The sequence below is a fragment of the Dermacentor albipictus genome, chromosome 6, assembly GCF_038994185.2.
Source record: "Dermacentor albipictus isolate Rhodes 1998 colony chromosome 6, USDA_Dalb.pri_finalv2, whole genome shotgun sequence".
Lineage (NCBI taxonomy): Eukaryota > Metazoa > Arthropoda > Arachnida > Ixodida > Ixodidae > Dermacentor > Dermacentor albipictus.
This window is the reverse complement of record NC_091826.1, coordinates 8,756,080-8,778,014: the sequence shown is the minus strand read 5'-3', so window position 1 is coordinate 8,778,014 and position 21,935 is coordinate 8,756,080. Positions and strand designations below refer to the sequence as shown.

At 50.8% G+C, this 21,935-nt stretch overlaps 1 protein-coding gene across 3 annotated transcripts in view; it reads right to left on the bottom strand.

Annotated features, from left to right (window-relative positions):
• Window positions 1–21,174, bottom strand: part of LOC135896424 (potassium voltage-gated channel protein Shab-like) — a 48,261-nt gene extending 27,087 nt beyond the window's left edge. Inside the window, exons 1-2 of one of the 3 annotated variants that reach the window (XM_065424797.1) lie at window positions 21,119–21,174; window positions 20,512–21,035 (exon numbers count right to left, since the gene is read on the bottom strand). The gene's annotated coding sequence lies outside the window, so the exon portion shown is untranslated. Of the gene's footprint in view, window positions 1–6,545; window positions 7,243–20,511; window positions 21,036–21,118 lie in introns of those variants that run through there. The other 2 variants (XM_065424796.1, XM_065424798.2) reach the window with 2 other exon arrangements.
• Window positions 21,175–21,935: the final 761 nt, after the last annotated feature.

Below are 21,935 nucleotides of genomic sequence, written 5' to 3'. Positions count from 1 at the left end.
GTGACCTTGAAACATGAGTCCCGGGTAAATAAATGAGCAGGCTGTGCTGCCAGCTGATGTATAATTCACGCGGGCAGGCGGGCTTCCTGTCCTTATCGGTGCTCATTGATTACGCAGCACATGCGTTGTAAATCGCGAGCCATGAGTAAAGGACATGCGTGTCATAATATCTTAACGATGCACATTAATGACTCGGGGCGGATAAAAAGTTAACCGACGCGAAAGGCATATATAGGTAAATGTACACTAGTCACAAACAGTCGGCTCCAGTGCGATTATTCAATGACGTATAAAGCTTTTCTTGTCAGGCAGCCTCCGCAGGCAGTGCAATAGGCCGACCCAGAAGACGGCGATGTGAGGCTCTGCCGACCCCGACATGTGCATAATGACTCACATGGAGTTATTCGTTGTAAAATCGGAGTATAGTTCTCAAGCCGTTCGTTCACAACACCTAATTGTCTTTAGCTGGCGCACGTTTTGGATAACTACAAAAAAGGGACGGCTTTTCAAGGACTGTCCCGTAAGACACCAGAATTACGTACGATGCAACGAAGAACAGAGGAGAACGTTGTAAGTTGAGGCCACGTTACTTGCACTGGTGATGTAGCCCGCACTGCGTGCAACGTTTTTCAAGACAAGTACTTATTTGGCAACTTCAGATCGCTTTGGGCTTCGTTGGGTCTGGATATGTGTCTGCCACTTTCTGACTACTCTCAGAAAGATAAGGCGATTTCAGGCCTTCTAGTGCACGCAGGACATAAGGCGTCAAATACAAGCTTGGAACGAAAAAGTGCACAAATTAGCGTACAGGCACGTGCGGAGCAGTAATAATGCGTAATTAGCGCAAAGAAGGAAAAATTGAACCCACATGCGCTCGTTCAAACTGCGCGCATAAAACCGGAACAGGAAGTGTGGTTTACTCGGTGAAAAATATGCGCCGATCCTGGAGACAGGCAAGTATAAACATGTGGGCCGATCCCGAAGGTAGAGAATCTAAACAACAAACAAACGACGTGGTACACTAATGCGCTCAAGAAAACCTGTCTTTCTTCGATGTCAACCGCTGCTGACTCGCCTTTTTTTATATGTATAAACGACACATTAGAGAAATTTTCATAATTTTCTTGGTTTTCATTTGCGATCCAAGTTAAAGACTGTCACTTTCCTGTACGCTCATGGAAACTTAGACTTTACGAGCTGAGTTTTGCGTGCTTTGAAAGAAGGAACAAAAGAGAAATCTCGTGCGCCTTTCACTCAACGCGATTAGCCTAATTTCTTCCAGCGAGTGCAACTCCCGGCTATCTTTCGTTGGGAGCATTTTCTTCTTTTTTTTTTCTCTCTCGCATACATGTGTGAAACCTGTCAACTTGGTAACATATGCACGACCGCGCTTTTTCGTGAGGATAGAACCTCCCAAATCGCTTTATAACGGGCTGCCAAAATAATAATAATAAAAAAAAACAAGGAAGCGCGACGTTACCTTGAAGCTTGTTAATGGACGCGGGGCATGGGACACGACACACGCGTTGTATCGAGCTGGAGCACCAGTGCACACGCGGCGGGTGCACGGAATACCAAGCGTGACGTATAGGCACACGACGACGTGCAATGTCGGCGCCACACCCATCCGTCATTACAGTGAAGCGACACCGCGGCTGGACCGCCGGAAGCCCTGGAAACGGCTATCGTACTTGCAGCGGGATGAAAGAGCGCGCAAGGCTGCGCGTGCACAAAGCCAGGAGTCGAGCCGTCGACGAAGTCGAGGACGAATCGACCGAGATCCTGTTGCGTTTCTCCGTTGGCCCCGTGTTGCTTCACCCGCAGGGCCCAAGTGCCGAGGAACAACGAAACGTGTTTGAAAGGAAACTGTGGACCTTGCAGCAAGAAGTGCAAAGCAAAGTGACAGGCGCAACGTGTGGAGACGGCAGAACGGCAGTGCTCACTAGTGAACAAACGTGAGTAGATAATATTCCACTTGATATTAGGAGCAAGAAGTTGAGTGAAACCCGTAGGTAAGGTTACCGTTAGACTATCAAAGAAAGACAATTGGTGCCAGAAGAAGAAAACGCTGTCAGGGCAGGTAGAGGTTTAGATGGAGTCACGAGAAGGGCAAATGGAAATATCTGTGAGAGGCCTTCATCCTTCAGTAAACCTAAACAGGCTGACGGTAATGATTGTGGTCAACAAGGAGAAATGGAAAGGGCGGAGGAGGGTCACTGGCAAAGCGAACTTTACGTTGAGAGCAAGTACCCACGATAAAGCGACGTAGCATATAGCTTTTGTTTGAGCTAGCCGAAAAGAACGGAGAAGAGACACAAATAAACAACACGAGTGCAATCCTGTTTATTTGTGTATTTTCGTCTCCGTATTTCGCGTTTTGATAATTATGCAAGTTCCATCGAGCTCCCGTGCTTCCCGGTGCATCCTTGAACGGCCTCTTATTGAGAAGTCATTCATTTTCCAGACTTCAAACTTTCAAACTTTTTTTAGACGCGTTTTGCACGTGCCAACAGGGTGTCCAAAAAGCCGATTATCGTCGTCTCGGCGATTATTGTTCAAAAGCGAAACGTTGGACGAGAGAAAAATATGCGCTAGGTGAAAACAGCCGTTGAGAGCCCCGCAATGTCCGTCCTATAGAGACATTATCCAAAATGTGGCAGAATAATTATCAAGCGAAACAGCAACTACATCAACAAGGCTATTTAAATTCACGAGCCGCGTTATTTTTTTACGCAAGTAAAAAAAATGAGATTTTTAGAACGTTTCTGAGCAGTAAGCAACGCAAAACTAGCTGGCTCCCCGGCATGCATTAGCCAGCAAGGTGACGCGCGGCTCTCCGGTGAGACGTCCACTTCAGCGGAACCGTCAAAACTATAAATTGGCGCACCCACGAGAAGAAGGGGGGGCGGGGGCCAAATTTCTCCGAGTCTCCGAGCGGCAAATTTCTCCGAGCGGCAAGTTTCACCGGCCCACTGCCAACTCAAGCACGAACGCTGACGATAGGCGGAAGAGACGCGCGGTCATTGCATGCCCAACAGCCTGCTTTTCCTGCAGTGCGGTCGGGGAAAAGAAAGAAGCTCAAAAAGTCGTCAAGACACTCGCGCTAAGACTAGCCTTTCCCGTCGCCGCTGTGTTTGTCAGTGTGACGGCGAAGTGACTCACCGAGCCTCGGGCGACGGTGAGCAAGCATGCGCCGGGCACGGCATGCGAGAGCGTTCCTATTCTGAGAACTTTCTCTTAGAAAAAGAAATTTCGTTTGAAGTTACGACGTATTTTACGCACGCTGGTGTACTCCGCTAAAAAGCGCATTTGCTTCTTGCTGTAAATAGAAGTAAAGAAAAAAAAAGGGGGCGGGGGACAAAAACGGTGATGAGACGAAACAATATACCAAGACGCAGTGCTTCCAATTTTTTTTTTTCGGGGAAAAAAGAAAGAAAAATCTTTTTCGCTCAGGGCTGCGGAAGGCGTTGAGCCAACATATGGCGCCTTCTTTTGCAAATGTTCTTGGTAGCAGCAGCACGCTGGAGGTTCCTTCGATCGAGAATTATTGTTTTTTTTTCTAGCGCCTTTAATTGTGCCACTCCAGCAACCACAAATCGAACCACTCACTCTCATGCTTTCGGGAGTAGACTATCGTTTATTGTTCGAATTCGGCTGCGGTTTCCGTAAAAGCTGCACGACGACAGCAAAGGCGTCAATGCGGAGAAGTCTAATTCCTCCTTGCTGTCTCTTGTCGATTCGATTCAGTGAAATTTCTCGAAAAATGCGTTTGAAATCAGTACGCTTTTCACACACGCGCGCGCTCTCATTATGAAAATAATACTGAGTCCACTTTTTCTTTGTTCGGTGCTGAAGCATGCTAATACAAACAAGTTCAGTAAACTGCATAGGGTACATCATCAGTGCCGCTTTGAGGCTTGATACCGACGTCATCAGGAGGAAACAAAGTACAAATTAAATGTGTTTCGCATAACATAAGGATTCGCTGCTGCTGATGTCTCTTCTAAAGAAATCTGAAAGAGCCTTCGAGAATTTTGATTAAATAGTGTCTTTAAATACAGGACTTTACTAAGAAATATCAAGGCACTTCGCAAAAGCTAGAAAAACTGGCCCAATCTGCAAGACGCTTTTGTGCAGTCTTGTGGAGATTACTTGGGCTTGTTGGTGGAACTTCATCTTGCGAAGGGTGGAAAGCACATGTCCTGTCCACTTCTGTTGTCCGCGCGTGTTCACAGCGCAGTAGACCCCTTATTACAATTTATGCAGTCTGCCTAGCACTCTCATGACAGTACAGCGCAGGATTCAAGTACGTTTCACATGAGCTGCAAGTTTCTTTCTTCTTCTGTATTTTTTTTACGCTCAGGTTAAAAAAAAGGCACTTAGATGACCAGTGAGTGGGAGGACACCGTCTCACCGGCCGCGAGCTGGAAATTTTTTAGAATGAACTCTCCCAGGTGGACACCGAGTCACCAGCTGGCAAGCCGGCGAGTCCGCGACACCGCCTTCCTTGAAGGAATGCCAAATCGCTGACGCAAGGCGGAAACAACGCATTAAGAATGGGTGGTCTGCCCTGCCAAGAGCACCGCCGCGGCAACTGCGCAATCGGCTCAGCCAAGAAGCACGCCTCGAACGAAGCACGTACGAATCGAATGAGCCTCACAAGAAGCGAACTCTTCACAGACGGCTGCGTGATCACTACGGGACACGAACAAAACTCGAAGGAAAACAGGACAAGTACCTGTTGCTTTTTTTTTTCTTTTCGTGTTTTGATCAGAATACCGAGCTGAACGATGCAACTTTGACGTGTGAACTATTGTAGACGAGACCCGGTTTTCTTCAAAGACGAGCTCACGTTAAGAGCCAGAATAAGGCACAATAAGCCTGGTGTGATCATATATGGCAGTTGGCGGTGAGCGCGATCTTCTAACGAGGGTTCAGAGTAGCAGGTCTCAAACGTGCTCTCGGGACAAAGGAATGACAACACAGTTGTGCTAACAATCAAAAGGGCATTCATTGCACCTTTCATACACTAATTCCTGCTAGCCGAATTACTACCCATAGAACATGCCGATGGGTGCGCGACAAATCCAGGAAGTCCGAGTCACCGCGACCGGATAGCGAGCGAATATGTTCGCTCCCATGCTGGACATCAACGCCTAATCGTTCGCATGTACAGTGAGGCGAACGGTTTCGCGTTCGAACGATCGTGTTCGTCCATTCCAGTGCCGCGCTCCTAAACCTTTCTGGGGACGGTCCCACGATGCGTATCGGCGCACGCGCGGAGCGTTCGCGCAGCTCGCCGACCCCAAGCCAAAGAGAAACAGGCTACTCCCTTTTGTGCCCGAGTAACCCAGCCGTTAAGTGGCGTTAGCAGCGCAACACTCGCGCCATCTCGTGTACTAATCTGCAACCACATCGACCACCGCGGGATCAAAACCACGCGACGAAGCCGGCTTACAGGAGATGCCAGCGATACAGGGGAAACCATATCAGGGAACGCGTGGAAGTCTAGCGTTTCCGCAAGAGCAACACGTACTGTATCGCGAGGAAAAGACTCGATGGACGATTTATGAGCAAGAGGAAAGGGTACCGTGTAGCAAGAGATATACTTAACAAAACGCTCCCGTAGGCTGTAAACTGCCGTGGTGGTTGAGTGGCGTTCCGCTGCTGAGGTCTTTCAGCAGCCGCGTTCTCGTGGAAGGCATCAGCTCGAATGTGAAGTGGTCGACATTATTTCGGAGCCCTCGGCTGTGAGCAGCCGAGAACGCACGCCCCTTACTAATGCATGAACAATGAGGACACACTGTAGAGGAGCACTCGGGGATAACATTGACTCGGAAACGCTAGCAGTTTGTGAGGTCAGCAAGCAACAAATTCAGACCAACTTGAAGCCAAACTTGAGACCCGAACGGCTGCAACGCGCATGGAAAAAGTTTGTTCAGTACCGTACGCGAAGTAATCTATCAACACGGCGCCGCCAGCGACACAGTGAACAATGCCCGACGCCGAACCTGCCGTCCAGGCGAGAGGACCTGCAGACCAGTGCACCAAACAGGGCCTGCCACGATACCGAGAAATACTAGGCAGCTGATGCACTGGGAAGCGCGTGCCGGGCACGAACTAACATATCACATAGTAAGGAAAGCACGAGATAGGCGAAAATGTGCTCAAAGGTTTCAAGTGCGGAGCACATCGACCTGTCGACGTCGTGTAGATTTCGGCATCGTGTAGATACAGCGAGCAAGGCATGACAAGAGTTAAAAGGCAGAGCGAGCAAGCAGCAGGAAAAGCCAGAAAAATTACGAGACCCGCCACTCGGCTTTCCAACGTCAATTCACGCACGCTTCCTAGACTTAGCTGTCTGGGGCAAGCGTGCGCGCGAGCCTAGGTCTCGACCGTAAATCAGCATCGGGCGCGTCCCCTTTCGCGGGGCAACAGGGCGTCGACAAGAAGCGCTAGCCCAACGAGACGCAACACCGAGAGCGGTTTCCCTTTCGCGCAACTGTCGGGAGCGAAGTCGGACGCACTGTCGGGGAACTACTCACCCAGAAAAGAGTTGAGCGGTGGCGCGCGCAGCTCCACTCCTCAGAGTCGGTGGCGACCGACGACTACGTTGACGGGAGGCAGCGGCCCGCAGCAACGCCGTGCCACTAGGGCCGCCGCTCGGTCTAGGGCCGACTCGCTGCCGGTGGCGCAAGGGCCCCGCATGGCGGCGGGCCTCCTCCGGCCTTGGGCGCGTCCCAGCCGCCCTACGACAACGAAGACTGTGGCAAGGTCGAGCGAGCCAAACGGCTTCGCAACGCCACAACCGCAAACGGACGCGCTAGTGGGATTCACCGAGCGCCGCCAGTCCAGTCCGGCACGGCACCGGCGCACGGGTACCGTCAGGAGAGGCTCGTGTTGGCTAGCGGGCCGCCGCTCGCCGCAGAAGCAGCACCGCTCCATGGGCGATGGGGCGCCGCCGGTGCGGGCGCCGCCGCGGGTTCATGGGCGCGAAGAGAACCACGCGAACACGACGGCCTCTCGAAGGTCTCTCTCTTCCCTAGAATAGGAGCAACATGGACCTCGTGCGACGGCAGCCGTCGACAGAGACACAGGCCACGAGTGACGGCGGTTGCGGCGGTGCAGCGGACGGCCCCGCGTAGAGCCCTCGGTCCATGCTACGGGGGCGGGCGAACGGGCGCGTCGACTTGGCAGGGCGCTCTCGTACGGGCGGCCCCGGCGCGGAGTCAGAGGAAGGCTGAGGGAAAGCGAGGGGGTCGACGACAAAGAGGAGGGAAAGGGGTTCGAAGCAAGACAGCGCTGGTCACGTGGAGACCATTAGAAGAACCGAGGGGGCACACAGCGCCGCCGCCCCCGGAACAACCGGCATTCGCACACACTGCTCCTCTCCTTTATTTCCTTCTCTCCCATCCCGGCGAGCAACGGCGCCGAGACGCCGCCGCGCGCCGCTACAGCGTCCAACTCCTCCGATCATCTGTTTGTGTCCGCGGTCGCTGGACCATGTCATACGGACGACAAAAGCATTCGTCTTAGCGGTGGAAGCGGCCAGAAATGTCGCCGACAACGATTGCACGCAAGTGGAGAAGGCGCGCGCGCCCTCCCTCCGTCGTAACGTGCGCGCCGCTCACCTGAGGGCGGCCCGGGGCTCGCCCAGGGGATCGATGGGCGCGCCGCCATGCCGCCGTCGACGACGCCAGAGGACGCCGTAAAAATAGCCCCGGAGGCAAGGGTGCGCCGACGCCAGCGCTCGGCGTCGGCGGCGAACGACCACACCGGTTTCGGCGACACAACAGGTTTCCATGACTACTGTCGTCGGCCACACACACCGGCCCGCCGTCGCAGCACGGCCGATCAATCCCTTCCGTCCCGTGACCGACCTTTCCCTTTCCCCTGTAAAGCGTGCTTTGCCTGCAGTGCACAAAAGCCAACGGAGAAGCCAAATATCAAATAAAGAATAACAAACGGAACGATAAAGCAGGAAGCACGCAGGCGTGCTGCTGTGGTGGCCCGTGTGCCTTTCTGCGTACCCCAGTCAGAAAGTGCGCTGAAAGAGCGAGCCAGTGTGCGATGCTAAGCAGAAGCCGTAGCAGGCGCTTTAGCGTAGGTTGGCGCGCCGCTCGCCCCGTTTAACTTTTCGCGACATACAAGCATGCACGACAGCGTATATCGTCGCACGCACGCACCCCACTCGATGCTCGTGCGTGTTCGAGGGTAAGCAGACGAGTGGGGCACCACGCAGCAAGTGGTAAACAACTGCCGCTTCCGGAGCACTTGATCATCCAGTTGTTTACGACGCACGAGCGTACTGGAGAAGACACGTGCCCTCCGAACAACGCCGGTAGCGCGCGCGCTAACGGTCGACTGATCTGCCGAATAATGTACGCTGTCCATCAAAGTAATGCGCGGTGTCGCGCTGTCAGCGCTGTACAAAGCTTCTTTTGGCGGTATCAGTGAAGCTACTGGGGTTCTCGAGTAGACCGGATTTGAACAGGACAGTCCTATTAAAACAGGTTACACAACCACCGTGAGCTAGTCCTAATTTCTTCTAGCTTATTCTAACTTATTCATTTTCCTCTAGCGCAGCTCCGCAACTTGGAATTGATTCAACACATTGCACTGGTGAGCACGCGCCCGTGTACGGTCGAATTACAAAAAAAGAGCGGATTTTCCAAAACCGTCTTTTTGGGTAATACGCCGCTTGTTTCGGGCTATGTTTGAGCAGTCGCGCTGTTTTACTTGAACTATTTTTGTTCTGCCTGCGCGCTTGTTGACCAGAATCCACTCAGTCAACTTTCTCCGTAGCGTATCATTATGCCAGAATGACAATAAGAAAAAAGTAATAAAAACGCGCGCGCACAAATTGTTTGACTACTTCTGATGAATAAGATGCACATCGTATGGTACATTCTTCACCGTATAATGTACATCTTCTTGATCAGCAGTAGTCAAAGTACGTTGAAGCTAAACAAAGTAACAGCGCACGGGAGAGGACGAAAGATAAGATGAACGAATGTTTGTCCCTCTCCTATGTCGCCTTGTTCATGCGATGTCACTCTATTCAGCTTCAGCATGTACCAACCGGCCGAAGTGATGCTTAGCAGCTTCATGTGCATCTCATTCATTCATTCATTCATTCATTCATTCATTCATTCATTCATTCATTCATTCATTCATTCATTCATTCATTCATTCATTCATTCATTCACCTATTACAGCGAAGCTGTATATATGGCTAGCCGGTTCATACGTCCATCCATCGGTCGGTCACCTGTACGTCGAAAACTCCTTCGACACAGCCCCATGCGCATGTGCAAAAAAAAGAGAAAGAGAGGCGCACGATTAGCCAACACCATTTAGATAGCACAACGCCTGCTTACTCCGATCCATGACGTCACGCAACTTGGCCCAAAATTTCCATTGACAAGGCTGGTGTGATGAAAGCGGTGACGTCAAAATCACTGCTGCCTACTCGGGAGAATCCCAATTAGATTCTATGGCAGTCAGGCCAGATAACATTACGTCATGGATCGGAGTGAAAATGCCTTGCGCTTTCTAAGTAATGTTGGATTAGCTGCGCCACGATTGACGTCATTGTTCTCCGTCGCAGCCGAGCGCGCGCGCAGCAGTTTCTCTGGTTTGCCAGAGGTAGGCCACGTGTCATGGGTAGGCCACGCGTCATACGTACTCCTGAGGAGCAGGCAGCTTTCTATTAGCAATGCTGGAGTGGAACCGGGAACGAGGTAGTCTACGCCGTGCGGATGCTGCAGCCCGGGCACAAGAACAGGCTCGTGCAGCCGAGCGCAAGCAGCAACTGCGTACCGAAGATCCGACAGCCTCCCAAGCCGTCGTTTAATGAACTGTCGGAATTAACCAAGTGATAAACACCGCGGCCGCACGTTTCAGCTTCGCTGGTTAATCATCTGTACGGAGTGCTTGGGCGGTGATTTTTATTTATATACTTACTTACTTACTTGCTTACTTACTTACTTACTTACTTACTTACTTACTTACTTACTTACTTACTTACTTACTTACTTACTTACTTACTTACTTACTTACTTACTTACTTACTTACTTACTTACTTACTTACTTTACTTATGTTAATTTATATTAGGGGCGAGCTCCACCACTGGAAAAGCTGGCGCCACTGTCGGCGTGACGTGGCATGAGGGATCACGTGGACACAGCGGCCGCGTCGGCTGCTTCGGAGGCGCCGAAGCGAGCTGAAAACGAAAGCTTGAAGTTCCACCTTCAAGCTTTCTTTTTTTTTCGGCATATCAATGCATCTTTAATGCGTACACGTCACTTTGACGCGGTAAGTCTTTGCGGTTTTGTGACGTCGCCTGAGAGGCAGGTGTTGTCGGTGCAGCCCGAAAACTTTTGACCAATAGCCGAGGGTTAATGACAAGAACGCGTCGAATCTGAAATAACTATTTTTGTTTTGTTCGGTCAAATTATGCATAATCAGTGTGTACACGTCATATCAGATGGGGAGCTATCGCGCTTTTCGTGACGCCGCGTGACAGACAGGTGAAGTGGGGGTGGTCCAAAAAAGCTTTTGACCAATCGCGGTGGGCTGACTGCAGAATTGGAATAGAAAAGCTTGGAATAGTTTTACGTTATATCGCCCTATTTTTGAACAATTCTGATAGTGTCCACGCAACAATGGTTGTTTCTGTGATGTCAAATGTTCATATTCTGCGGCCTAAAGCTCACGACACGGTGCGCAAATGCGCTCGCAGCGAAAACAAAACATTGTGCGCGGACACACATGCATACGCGTAGTCGCTCGTTGCGAACCCGTGCGATAGCTGCATTGAGGCGTCCTTCTGTTATGCACCATTTGGTTATGCAGACAGCCCGCTAGAAGAACACATTTAACACAGTTTGCTCACAGCGTCTGCCTACCTTTCACGCAAGAAGCCGGTTCGGGAGACTCCATCGCGGTGACCGCGCGCAGTGGCGTTCACTGTACGTATTCAGTAAAAAGTTAGCCTTTATAAACTATTCTGTGCTTTGTGTTTGCCCAAGATTATTATTTTGACAGTAGAAAACTTCCATCGTTTCGAGAGAACTTACAGAAATGTTCAGGAGGGCTCCCGCGTGGTGTTTTTATTGAGCGCCGACAGCCAAACATATGAGGAGCGCGCCGCGTGATCCCTCATACTACGCAAGGGAGGCGCTTCCGACAGATGGCGACTCCGCAAGTCTTCGCCCCCAATACCTCGAGGCCGCATTCGGACTATGAAGAACGCTGTGTAAACGGCCTTCTCATCGTTTCGAGCACCAAGCGTCCCTTGACGTGCCTAAATATCTTAGTGTACAGGCGTACCTGCATTATTCTTGCATCTTGGGCCACAGCTCAGTGGATGCTGCATTCTCATACTGAGCACGAGGTCGCAGGTTCGATTCCAAACTGCAGCGGCGGCCATTTTCCGGTGGTAAAAAATCAATCCGCAGACCTCAGACACGGCCTCTCTCTCATGGGCCCCGTTCTGCTTTTGGACGGTAAACCAAAATCATGCGCAGTTAATCACATTCCTCTCCCACCGGAGAGTGGCCGCTGCGACCTCGCGCTTGGCAGTTCCGCCTGCTTCATCGCGGATAGCGTTCGCGAGCTTCGCGTGCTACCGTTGCTCGGTTTATTTTGCCGCACGGCATTCGCGGTGAAGGCGCTTTTTACACCGTGTTTGCTGTTACAACATAGATTCAAGACGACGAACGTCTTAAAATAAACCTTCGCCGCTGCTTGTTCGTCATCGGCTCATATTATATGCCTGTTTTGTTCCGGCTGGGGGGTGAACGGGAAGCTGCGATACAAGTAGGTCTTCCCAGCTAAAACGGGGGCAATATTCTAAGATGTAACCACGGGGGCCTTACGCGAATCTCGCCAACTGTGCGCTGTTAGTAGAGGCATAGTCTGATTGGTTTAAATGCTGTTTATTTCAGGAGGACTGTAGACAAAATAAGACGAGCGGAAAACGGCACGAATGGCGCCAAGAGGCAGTGCGGATGAGATATAGGACGTGAAAGACTTGGGCGGACCTAGATTCACTGGCCTGCGATAATGCATTCTTCTGACGAAACTAAGTTCACATACACGCTTGCCTTGGCGTCGATGTACGTTGGCTTCGCTGGTAGGGGAACTCGTTTCTCAACGCAAGCCCAATTCAACCAACTGCCGGACAAACACGTTTCTGTGCTCTCCGATTAGACATGTACTGTGTTATGCACGGCCTCAGCTTTGAGAGTGAATGTTCTAATTTCACTCCTCCACCAGATGCGGTGTCGACCCAGAGGACGCATCTGTAGCAAGTATGTGACGCCCCCGAGGGGGCGTCACATACCTGCTACACACTCAGGGGGGCGTCACATACTTGCTACACACTCAGGGTAAATCGTGACAGCATCTCTTTCCACTGGAATACTTTCTGTTACTTCAGTATACCGCGGTGCCTCTTGTTCACATCACAATGTTCTCTAGGAAAACTTCGTCCTTTTCACTTTGGCTCGCAATATGATTAACTCACGTTTCTGCTGCCGTGCTTGCTGTTATTTCGATTAACAAGCACCTCCATACCGCCTTTCCTTTCTTTCCTGCGCGTCCCCATTTCCCCAATTCTCCACGAAGGTGTATCCGACTTCTGGCGCGCGCAGACAATTACGCGAATCCAATCCGCCTACGAGAAAAGTAACGACACAAGCTAAGGGAATCCTTACGGCGGGCCGTCACGTGTGCGGCGAGCGAAAGGTGCACGAAGGCAATCACGGGAGCGGGTGCAACCAAGTGTCAAGGCCCAACGAGTGAACATCGTCACCACCCTTCCGTCCCTCCGTACGCTTTTCCGCACGACCCCGAGGTAAGCCGGCGAAGCACACACTGAACCTCGCGCGTGCACGCACGCGCCCCCCATCACAGCGCACTCACCCCCGCCCTTCCTCGTCCTTGGCCCGCGGCTGCGTGCGTGCAGGGAGACGGGCGGTGGTTCTCCGCGCGCGCGCGCACACGGCACTGTCGGCAGCGGACCAGTTTCGGTTTCGCCTTGCAGCGCGCAAAAGCAACGACACAAACGACGAGTCTTCCCCTCGGGCTTTGCGAAACCGCCCCGGGTTGCTTTACATTGCAGTCGTGAAAGCTCCCCGCGCATCAGGCGAGGGGAAGGGGTGGGGGTAACCTGAACTGTACGCCTTTATAACGAGAAGCGTATTTGGAGAAGCGTATTCGGTCGTCGCCTTCCTTAAGGAGTTCACGATTCAGAAAAAAGAAAATACCGTCTATAGTGCAGTGTTTCACAAACAATACTCAGTGGCTCCCTACGTACTCTCAGAAAAATTCAAGGTAGTCCGCGAATACGCGCCATAGTCACATTTTGACAAGCATTGCCTATCGAAAGACCGAGTGAAAAGTTTGCCAACGGAGGCAATTGCGATCAAATATCAAGCTACCCCGTATTATTAGATTCCGACGAAGTCTAAGGAAAGAAAGAAAGTTTTTGTTGCACAACATCAGCGACCGATACTGTAGCTTATTTCAATGTTTCGTCAAATAGTGGTGTTTAACATACCACAACACGTTTCTCTTGGGTAGTAGAATGGTAAATTAAGCTCCTACAACGTATTCTTGGCAGCCGCAAGTGTAACGCAAGTGACGCGTACCTTTTCATTTAATTTCATTTCAGATATTTACTTAAAAAACCCCACGAGGGGGTATTACGTAAGGGTTGGGTGTATATAAAGAAACAATAAAACACTCAAAATTGCGTCAACATATACTCAGTCACTCAGTCTCAGTATTCAGTCAGCATTTGCGCGTACCTTCGCGTAATGAAAACGTAGTCAAGGGTGTGTTCGAAAGTTTCAGGACGTCGTGAACCACTGATTTATACGCATATACGTAATGATAGCGTGACGCCACGGTCGCCGTACTTTTGTCCCATTCAGTTAGCAGTTTTATAACACCAGATGTACAATACTACGGCGGCGACAACGACGTCAGTCTATGTCAGGCTGTTGTCAACAGCGGTAGATGAAAGGGTCAAATTTGGCAAGTTTGATAAGCCGTGGGCGATTCCTGATGATACTTCGCTCACAATGCGTATATTATGTGCCTCTGTAATGAATGCGCATCAGCTAGGCTCTAAGTATCGCCTAACTTCATTCCGAGAAAAACGCTGTAATAATATTAACAAATCCAGACACTTTCGTAGTCCTGTTTTGATCTTATAATGATTTTCCTTTCTTTCAAGCTTAAATGTTTGTTTGAAAAAGCCGTCCTTTCACTCGAATAATGAAGTGACAGCGATAACGTGCCCCCGCTCTTACAGAGAACGAAAGCCGTGGGCAATGCGTTTTCTATTCTTAGGTTTATATATGAGTTTAATTACACACGCTGACCCTTAAAATAGCTAAATACAAACGAAAGCGGAGAACGACGGGCACACGTGCTGCACCTTGACGACAAACAGGCGGAAGGGGAGAGAGACGAACAGCACGCAGACACGACAGCAGCAGCGGAACAACCAGACGCTCGCTAAAGGTTTACAAGGACGCAGGTGAGAGTGACGACACGAACGCTAGGCTTCCGGCTAAGTTTAATGAAATTCGCTCGAGAGACTAAGATCAGAAGAGCGATCGCAATAGATACGCGGCCAGTCACGGCCACTTTCAATCGCTTTGTGTTCCGCCATACCAGAACTGCCTACGGCAAGTAGGGATCAATTCAGTTCAATTTATCCAAGGGGAGGACCTCCTTCGGTTTGTTCGCTACGAAACGAAGTAGCACAAGTCGAGCCCTTTCTCTAGTCGCGCCCACGCTGTCATGATGGAAGGCAAACGCGAAGTAATAGGCTCTATATGAGAGAGTCAATCGTAGTTCGCGTGGAAATGTCACGTTAACTCTTTGCTTTATAAGCGAAACTGATTTGTCATACTTTTAGTGACGCACCTCAGTGACACGTTCAGACGTAACAATGGACCTTTTCAACATTCCTCTGTGTTGGCTGCTATGGAAAGTTCAGCAGCCACCCAGGACTTCTGTCCTCGGACTACATTCCCATGAGAAGCGCAGTGCGGACAGTGTAATACTGCTGCAGCCTCAGGTAACAATTCATTTTTTAAAGCGAAGCTGTCTATGGCGGTGAACAGAAAACACTTTGCGGCAAAGCCAACTTTCTTGCGAATGCTCTGTAGCTCTCAATCAAATGCAGGTATCTTGGCAAGAAATCACACTGAAATTGGCCGCTAAGACGACTCTAGCATTACGCCGCTTCATTTACTTCTCATAATTAGTTAATTCACAGTGAAGTTGTAAACGTTACAGAATTCCTGCCTGCTGTCAATACATTGGGCATCAGCGGAGGGACTATGGTTACAGAAAATTCTGTGACTCTTGTTTTATCGAAATTATACCGAAGAAAATTATATGACAATTAGCCGCTCAGACAAATCTAACATTACGCCAAGTTTCATTTCCTTTTCATTATTAAGTAGTTCACAGTGAAGTCGTAAATATTGACACATGAACTCGTTTACCTTTTAGGGGTGGGCGCTTTTAACGTCTAAGAAATGTTATCGCTTAGCGCAGGACGCGTCTACATGTATCGGAAGTTTCTAGAATGTTATCGATGCGTCTATCCGCTGTCTGTTGTCGCCGAACCTTGTGTAATCTGATTGCATGTATGCGCGACGCGAATGGTGTAGAACTTTGTGGAAGGCACGCGGGTCCCAGCGGTTACTCTGGAACATTCGACGACAGATCTATAAAAGCCGACGCGCTTGATCCACTGATCAGGTTTTGACGATCGCCGACTGTGTTCGCCGTTGTCGCCGTTCTTTAAGTGTAACCTCTATTTGTGGGCACAGGTTAGCCCAATAAAAGTTAGCTTCGTCTTTCACAGTATTGCTACTGTGTTCTTCATACGTCACTCCACGTGACAATATTGTGGAATTCCCGTCTGCTGTCATTACGTGGGCTTCTACGGGAGGGAAGCGGACAGTCCATGTTTGTCCGCTAGAATAAAAGTCTATAGTCCTTCCAAGTTTCATTCAGCTGACTAACTAGGAAGTATATATGCTCAATCGCAAATGACAAACAAACGCACTTTGTTTCCTGTACGCCTTTGGACTGCACCCCGGTCAACGCATATAGTCGCTCGCGTCGAGGCTTGGCTTAACGGCCACCTGCGTCTAAACGGCGCTCCATCGCAGCTGCGTCGACATCTGCGTCTTTAGAGCTTCGTCGTAAAAGTCCTTCGACGGTAGCTCTGTGTATGTATTACGTAGTGCGTGACGTAGTGCGCGCCTGATATTTCTTTGTATTTCGCATAAATGACATATACATAATTATATGCATGTATAGTTACGTACCAAAAAAACTCTATACCAACATAATTTATACTACCACAGCAGTTACGCTGTTCAACCGCCTTCACAGGGTGCTCCTCAATTTCTTTATCCTCCTGGAAATGTGGTGCAGTCACGCTCGGCAATGAGCGCAAACGATATTCAAGGTAGCCAGCGATGGTTCAGAGCTCCTTGGGGAAAACGCATTCAGATTTTGCTTTTGACTTTAACGGCAACATAGCCTGTGGAGGACGAGAGCCAGGGGTCATTTTATAAGGCGACCAACTTACAGCGATCTCGGAAATGTCCATTAACGGCCTAATCTGCTAGACCAAAGTCAATCGCGAATGCCACCTATCACCCCTGGTACCTCTAACAGAATCTACAGAGAGTGCGTCGTTCTTTCCGTACGTCCCGGTCTGCTTACAGCCAGATCGGTGCATATTGCGTGCTTAAATTAGCCCTAATGCGGTAAGTGGTCGGCCGCCTCACCAACTGCACCGTTGAGTGTGCCGGCGGGTGCTTGCCGCTATTTCTCGGCCGATTCCAGCGCCACCGCCGCGACCTACTCGTCCCGGCTGCAGTGTGTACGGGATGGGGGGGGGGGGGGGGGGGACGCTGTATCGATTCACCTCGCATGCGCGGATCGCGTGCAGCGCACGACTCGCAGCGGTGGCGACGACGCGCATGCAGGGGCGCCCGCCTGGCGGTGAACCGACGAGCTCCGACGCGGGCGAGGGTAGTCGAGCGACAACAAATCAGCAATAGCGTACCAAGCTGGGGAACTGGGCGGTCCGTGATGTGCGATGTAATCCCATTGTTTTGATTCTCAAGGTCACACCGCGCCCTAGGTATAGCCTGGTCGTGCGATTACGATTTTTTTTCCCTCGACCGTTCGCTGAAACGCTACGCACCACGCCTCTTTAATCGAAGGCGTTCCTGAATGCGTACGGGCAACATGCCGCTGTCTCGATTATATTTGAAGTCCCGGAGCTGCAACCAGAATGAGAAGGGCGCCACTATGCAAGTCTACGTTAGTTACGACAACGCGCGATTCGTTTTAACGTCCCCTCACATCTCAAAGAAACTGGCTCCAAAACGTGTCACTGTAAGAATCCTCCAATGTTCTCAAACGCTAGCGTATCCGCAGAGGTGCCTCTATGTTCCGACGTCGAGTACGATACCGCGGGTGCAATGTTCAGATATGCCCCTATAGCTGTGGCTCGATGTCAACAGCATTCTGCTGCTGAGTATGAGACTGAGGGTGCGATTCCCGGTCGCGGCGTCCGCATTCCCATAGCAGCGGAATAAAAAAGAAGTTCGAGCACTTAGATTAACGCGTACTTCAAGGAACTTCAGGCGTTCCAAGCTCACCCGTACGCGGCAGCACGCCGTCCCTCGTAGCATGTTGTGCAGCTTTGAAACATTCAACCCTGAACAATTCAGTTCCGATATTCGACAGCGCTGACCGGAACCTGTTGGGAATCTCTGAGAGAGCATGTCAGAGACATACATGGGAAAAAAAAGGAAACGCCGGCAGCGGAATGTTCGACTCTGAACTAAATTTACGCAACAAATGTGCGTGCGTGCGTGCGTGCGTGCGTGCGTGCGTGCGTGCGTGCGTGCGTGCGTGCGTGCGTGCGTGCGTGCGTGCTTGCGCGCGCAGATCCCACGCACTGGGGGAATTGACGTAAGCTAAGCTTTCTGTGCTCTTTGCTTTGATCGACGATAATTAGCGGTGATGTTCACGGCGAATGTTTAATTTCTTGAGCCTTTATTCCAACACGAGAGTGGTAAACGTTACCTTGCGTACACTACTGCTGTTTGCCTGCATAGTAAAGAGAACACACTGGGAGAGGTGTTCGCTTGAGGCGTTGTTGTGCGCCATACTCCACAACCTATTATAGGGCTGAGCGTATTCATTGATCCACATGGCACAGCGCATCGCGGCAGAAGTATTAAACTTTAATTGAATTATTGACGTGCCAGAACCACAATCGGATTATGAAGCACGCCGTAGTGGCGGCCTCCGGATTAATTTTGACACCGTGATGTTCTTTAACGTGTCTCTAAATCTAAGCGCACGAGCGTCTTCGTTTCCTTTTCTACGCCACTGTTGAAATGCCGCGGTCGGGATCAAATCCGCGACCTCGAGCTATGCCATAGCCGCAAAGCTATCGCGGCGGGCACAGTAAAGTTTATTTGACGTCTGACCGCTTCCGTAGTGTCGCCTATAGACTCTACGGTGCTTTTGTGCAGCTTTGCATCTGCACGCCCTGCATAGTTTGTCCACTTGACAAATTTGTACGGTGTTTATTTTTCAGAAGTAGAAAAGAAATACGTATCGCACCGTACCTTGAACTTACATTTTTGCCGTTTGCCCGCAACCGCTGCAGTGTCTACTATACAGTAGTAGCATTTGCTTGTCTTCTCACCTCACCTCTCCCCCCCCCCCCCCCCCCCCAATCCTTTGAATAGGAACTGCGAGCGCGGAGTGTCAAGGCTGTTCACTCGTTTCGCAACTGCATGTGTTCTATCCCTCCTCTGCCTCCTTTCACCTCTCCTTTCTACCATTATATTGTTACGGGGATGCTGCGAGTATATAAAAACTATATTTACAATATATATACAGGATGTGTCAGAACAGCTAAGATGGCTGACCACCAGCAACATGGAGCAGCCAGCAACATACTCGCAACATCCCGTAACAATATCTAGCTTCACTCTGAACGTGCACGTTAGTAAAAAGGTAAGCGCAGCAATTTCTGCAATGCTTTTGCGTGGGTTCACGGATAGTTACAGTTGTCAAGAGGCTGATGTGGCGACGACCAGGGAGCTCCAGAGGTCATTGCGCACATTCGACGCTGTGCAAAGGTCCAAACGAGTTTTTCGTGGCGACGACCAGGGAGCTCCAAAGGGCACTGCGCACATTCGACGCTGTACAAAGGTCCAAAGGAGTTTTTCGCGTCGCCTTCTCTCTCTGCCGCGCTCCTGTCTTGCATATAACCCTGCCCGCACCCCTGCCGTGAGTTCCCAACAATCACCCCCCACGACGGGTTCAAGGCAACAGCAGCAGTAGAAAATTTATAGGAAGACGTAAAGAAAGCTTCGCTTTGAAAAAAAATGGCACAGGCTCGGCACCACCACGTAGACTGAAAGAATTTTGACAGTTTCAGCTTCAATCCGCAGATTTCCGTGCACCAGCGAGTGCGGAGATCGGCCGGTACATTCACTCACCCGTGCGACGCGCGGAGCAAAATGCCAGGAACGGATGCACGCCGTGATTGCAGGTGCACGTGCGAGACGGATACACATTTTTTTTTCACTCCTTATATCACGTTAGAAGCACCCCAGAAACGATCCGCGATTCCCAAGCGGGCGCTCGTGAACTCTGGTTCTCTTTCTTTACTTGTACCAAACCGAACCACTGTACACTCTCCCAGGGATTCGGGTTTTGCAGCACCCCAGGTGCACCTGACGACGCCGCGTAGTGCGACTGTGACCACGAAGAGCAGCAGGCATCCGGCTTCCTTTAGCACACCTAATACCGACAACAAAGCTAGAAATAGACGATATTTGACGAGTGCCTCCTAGCGTTGCGTGATAAGTTGGCGAAAAGATTAAGAGGATTTCGAGAAACAGTGCAGAGAGAATGTAGCACACAGTGAGTCAAGACACCTCGAAAACTTTACGGCGTGGTAATTCGCTTCGTGTTACTTGACTTTTGCAAGCGAGCTTTCCTGCGCACGAAATACTCGGAAAATTTGCCTCAATTGGTTCCAGAGTACAAACACCTGGCTTCACAGCTAGCGACGTTGCCCGAGTAACGTGAAAGCATTACATCACTATTCACCGCGGACATATACAATCTATGAAAAAAATGAAGTGCTGGAAACACCTTTAGGGGGGTTAACTGCCTGTCCTGCACGTATGCCTGTTTTTGGAGAGCTGTCGTACTGCCTATAAAGCGGTACGTTTGTTGTGCTTGTTTATGCCCCATGTCAAATCCTAGTGAACGTACACTTCATTAGGCACACGAGTGCTGTCGAAAAGAATTAAGTAGAGCGGACAAGCGGTACCCTTGCATTGACGTAGTCACCAGCGCGCCCATTTTGTTTAGCAGAGTTGACCTCTAGTGGCACAACAGAGCCGGCACAGTCACTCACCTTAGGTGACTTGGTCGGCGTACCATGCTCGAACGGGTCCCATGCTTAGCGCACTCGGCCAATCAGCGGGGCCATGGTTTTCTGTCTGGGCGCGGTCTGCTCGAGCACCACACGCGTCTCACAGCGTAACACGTGTCACCACACACAGAGGAGAACTACACAAACACACGGGTCGAGAACCGGTGGCGAGCGTTGCCACTTTGACAGACCCGTCGTCGCAGTGACGTCCCACTCCTAGCGTCGCCTCGCTGGACGGCCTCGAACACTGGTCAGGGTCCCCTTGGCCGAAGCACCGGCCCTCGTCGCGCTTGGCCGGTCCTCCATGGGAATCGGCGAGCCGAGATGACACTTGCCGAGAGTAGGTGGCGCCTACCGCGCTGGCCGCGAACACGTGTTCTCTGGAGACATGTCGCAGGCACTGCTTGGCCAAGCCGACTTGGACGGGACGCAGGGCGTCTCGGCGGGATGCCCGCGAAGTGCCCTGCACGGGCGTCGGTCCCCTGACGTCGACGTGCTTGAATCGCCTGTAAGTTAAGTGCAGTGATCCGTGAGTGTACATATTTGTCGATGTTGATGTTTAGTCCTTCTCAACATAATCGACACGTACCGTGCGAACGTTGAAGAAGAAGAAGAAGCCACAACTGCTTCCTCTTTCTTTTTTCTCCGTATCGGCAGCGTGTGGCACGCAATTTTGTGCCGAGCCCCCGATGCGACATGGCGCCGCTTTTTTGGTGCACGGTATAAATGTTGAGCCAAGCTATACGGCTATACTGTCATCTATACAGCCACCTTGTCATCCGTCGACATGAGGCAGCCGTCAGGCCGAAGTTATACGAGCGACTGCTGGGAACAAACCGAGGCACCCTATCCTTCCCTTCCACGCTGCTGCGTCGTGTCGCGAAGGACGCCAAGTCGCGAGGCCTGCCTCGGTCGATATCGCCGACACAACTATACTATACACAAGCCAACCTATCAAAATACAGACCTGTATGTGCGACTATTCACTCACGTGATGGTCAAGTGTACTTTGTTTTTCTTTTTGCCGGCGGATGCTCGCCAGACGGATTATTACTGCCACCCAGTTATCGCTACGTGTAGAACACGCACACTGTTTCGGAAATGTCCTGGGTATTGTCGCCAACTCTATTGCTTGCCTTGCCTAATCAGATTGCACGCGCGATGCAAATAGCGTCGTGCATTCTCGAATTCACGCGCGCAGCAGCGATCACTGTGAAATGTGCGGTTATACATGCATAAATAGCGGACAGACTTGGCCTGTCCCTTTCAGATTTGACGACCGAGGCAGACCGAAGAATGGACTCGCCGCCTGTCATTGTGATTCGAGCATTGCTTAATTGTCTTCCTCGCAAAAGTACACCCAGTGGAGAGTAAGATATTTAACTCACACTTCCGGCAGTTTCTCG